This window comes from Pinus tabuliformis, chromosome 8 (genome assembly GCF_031772625.1).
Source record: "Pinus tabuliformis cultivar Carrire ecotype Pingquan chromosome 8, CPIR1, whole genome shotgun sequence".
Taxonomy (NCBI): domain Eukaryota; kingdom Viridiplantae; phylum Streptophyta; class Pinopsida; order Pinales; family Pinaceae; genus Pinus; species Pinus tabuliformis.
The window spans coordinates 1,084,438,697-1,084,442,716 of record NC_142294.1 but is presented as its reverse complement, the minus strand read 5'-3'; the positions used below and the strand labels follow the sequence as shown (position 1 = coordinate 1,084,442,716).

At 36.7% G+C, this 4,020-nt stretch overlaps 1 pseudogene; it reads right to left on the bottom strand.

The window, feature by feature from the left end:
* Window positions 1-475: 475 nt before the first annotated feature.
* Window positions 476-3,474, bottom strand: LOC149239105 (GDSL esterase/lipase At1g74460-like; annotated as a pseudogene).
* Between the last annotated feature and the right edge of the window lie 546 nt (window positions 3,475-4,020).

Below are 4,020 nucleotides of genomic sequence, written 5' to 3'. Positions count from 1 at the left end.
ACTCACCGATTTTCGCCCACTGACATTGATGACTTGATGACATGGGAAGAGTGGCGGCCCCGTTTGCCAAAAGCCCCCCGTTTGCCAGAAAACAATAGTACTCAAGCCACCATTACTTGCAAAAAATGTCAGAAAACAATAGCACTAAAATTCCCCCGTTTGCCAGAAAACAATATTACTCAAGCCACCATTACTTCCTTGCAAAAAATGTCAGAAAACAATAGTACTAAAATTCTATAATTAGAAGCTGATTGCAAAAAATGTCAGAAAACAATAGTACTAAAATTCTATAATTAGAAGCTGAAAGTTTGACTGTAAGTCAATAGTATGCTAAACAATAATGATGAGTCAATATAGCTACATGACTGTCAATAGTACAAACTAAAGTAACTAACACTTTCCTCTGGCATGGGTAGCCCGTGCCAGTTTTTGTAATATATATATCTGTATGAATAAAACGGAGACAAATGTACTGTCAAGATGGAGACGGAGACGGAGACGGAGATAGCGATGGCGATGGAGATGGAGATGGTGCAAGTGAGTGAGTAGAATTGGCAGAGAAAAAAATTACGGTAGACAGAAGATTCTCTGTAATCAATACATTTGCAGCGTCAGTAGGATGATATTCATCCCAGAACAAATATCTGTTTCTGTCTGGACACAGCTTTGCAGCAGACACGCATGTTAATGTGGGCCGGTATCCTCCAATACTGCAGCAAGGAGTATCAGAATTATCAAACCCTGCATCCATAAAGTCTCGTTAAGACACTCAGTCCCCAATCAGTCTCTTCTGAACATGTATATTTTGACCTTTATATCCCCTTAATATAAAGCCATGATGTTTTCTCTGAAAAAAAAAAGTCTCGTTAATACACTCACTCCCCAATCCAAAACCAACCCCATGAAACATGTTATTTGAATAGCAAATTGCTACGTATTAAAGGTTTTTGACTCTCACCATAAGCTTGGGGATTCTCTATGAGCTTCATAAAGAAATCGTAACTATCTGTAAAGTTAAAGCCAGCTGCTGGCAGTTTTGAATTTAGATCAGCGATGAGGTTTTTCACAGCAGCGTTAAACTTACGGCATATTCGTTGAGATTCTGTTGGCAACTACCAACTGTTGTCATTACCCGCTGTAGAGAAATACAACCGAGTGAAGAGCATCTTGCGCATGCCCAATTGGTATAGCCTCTACCTCATTTTAAATATTTGGTATTTGGTTTTACTCAAATTTATAATTATGTAAAACTCACCCTTAACTGTTGGCGCAATGTGGAGACAAGATAATCAATGAAATCATCCGGACTGTATTCCCAAGAATCACCCAGAGCGGGATTCAAATAATTATTAATGTAATCATTGCTTCCGATGCCTATTAAATAGATGGATCCATTAAAGAATTTCTCTGCCCGCTCATGCCCGATTTTCTTGGCGACAGTAATCTTAGTGCCTTGAAACATCTCTATTTGCCTCCACATACACAGTCGCTGTATCTACACGTGGCATGCAGTTAGCAGGTCAGAGAATGAAATTAACTTTAAAAAAATAAGACGACCATTTGACCATTTGCAGAGAAGTTATTACAAAAAGAGATCCTGTTTCGTTAAGAATGCCGCCTCCACCCGAAGCATAGTTGACACCTCGTTTCAACAGTGTTCTCATCAGTGGATGGATCCAGGTACGCCGCCGGGATTGGCAAACCTGTTTTCCGAGCTACAAAATTAGCAACACCCAATTCATGAATATCTTGAAAACGCGTAGTCTAACGAGGCGGAGGAGTTGCCCCAAAAGTTATGAAAATTCCGGTCATATTTAAAGAAAATCTGGCAAAGATTTTTGTTAATCCAAGTTATAGTTGTTAAACTTCAAAATTTTAGGTGTCTTAAATGTTTTTGATGCGGCTGAATCTATTTCCACCATCAAAAACATGATTCAAAGAGTATCTCTACAAGATTTTTTGAATTTTTTTTACCCGGATTTCAGCCACTTTTGGCCATCCGGACAATTCCTCTGCCTCGTAAACAACTCCTCTTGAAAATAACTAACATCTTTATGTCTATGGTAGATTTGAGAATATTTTGAAATTAAACAATTAGGGAAGGTGAGGTTGCTGAATTGAGGTCGATTGCAGACTTTGGAACTCTTACTTTGGAATATTTTCAGAATTTGTCATCCATATAAAGATATCTGAAGGTTTAACCTATTTATTGATAGTAAATTCTAAGATCTTAGTAATTGTTAATAGTGGCAAGGGGACAGAGCACGAACAGTAAAGCAGAGGTCATAGCTATGTGGGGAGTAGTAAAGCAGAGGTCATAGCTATTTGGGGAGTAGTGATTCAGCCAAAATAATTAAGTATGGAACACATTCAGATTTATGGAGATGCAAAGAGAATCATTGACTGGGTGAAAAGATACAATAGTTTCAATTTTCTCATATTAAACAATTTGATGAAAGGCATCAGGAAGTTTGTAAGTATCTATCATCATATCAATTTCGATCATCATATCAATTTCGATCACATTTACAGGGCCAAAAACTGAACAGCAGATTTACTATCTAAGAGAGAAATAAATAAAGAACCAAATAAGTTTTTCTTCTCTGCGTATGAACAAAAAGCCATGACAAATGCTGGCAGCATAAACTTTTCATAAAGCTTTATGTTTTGATAGACTCTGATTCTTTCATAGAGCTTTATGTTTTGATAGAATCTGGTTCTTTTTGAAAAAATGTAAGTAACAACAGGAAAATTGATAGAGGAGATCCCTGCTGTCTTATTGATATTAGATAGATAGTTTTATTTTTTAAGACAGTAATTAAAAGAATCAGAGTTTATAGAATATACTGATGATAAGAATCATAGGAAGAATAGTAGAAATAAAAACAGTTTAAGATGACATTAATTTTTTTTTATAGAAAATATGAAATACTATGTAAATATGAAATACTATGTAAATGTACTATGATTTTGATTTTTATTAATATAAATGAGAAAGATTTTTTCATTACAAGATAAAAAAATCCAAAATATTTCCAAAATCTATAATCAAAATAAATTCAGAAAAAATACCTCTATACACATTCCCCTGTACAAATTGTATTTATATTCCCGGGCAAACTAGTTGAATTCTGAAAGAGGGAAATAAGAAATACCAACTATAATTCCCCTATACAAATTGTATTTATATTCCCGGTAAACCAGTTGAATTCTGAAAGAGGGAAATAAGAAATACCAACTATATCTGCCAGTAGCTGTTCCCTTGGCATAGTCAATGCCATACCATGGATAATTGGCCTTCGCCAGACTCCTCTGCAGGTGATTGTTATTTGCAACATCTGACAAAGTATCCCCGAAAATAAAGGATACAGGCTTTATCTCTCTTTCTGCTGCACCTGCCCCAACGTATAACGCCACCACCATCAAGATCGCCATGAAACCTGCAATGGGTGTCTCAGGCCCAAACCTATGCATTGTTTTTTAATACACAAAGTGCTCTGCTCCAATTGTTCTCGGAGACACCTAATGCTCTGCCCCAACGGGATCCCGCGGTCCCCAGTATTTATAATATAAGCGAATAATTTTGGTATTGTAGTTCGGCACATAAGGGGAAAATATGAGAAGTGATGAACCAGTAAATACTAAAATCATCCATTGTTGAGTGGTAGAGTGGGTAGATACACCGGACTGTTCGAGAGCGAGTTATTCACTCCCTAAAACTGAAATTCACGATTAGTAGTTCTACATCAGATGTGTGGCGATCACAGATAATATGTAATGTTGTTGAGGACTGTTGGGCTCTCATAGTTTCTGCCTCTGTTTTTTGATATATAGGGTTTCGTAGTTTCTTACAAGTAAATTATAAACATGGAAGTATGTTTTATTTTGGGTATGTGGGGCTTCGTAGTTTCTCGCAAGCCATTATAAACATGGAAGGGATTGTTGCAGACGCAGGGTTGGTTGCACTTACTAAAAATAAGAGACGTGTGAATTGAAGGATTGGCGATATCTTCAACTCTG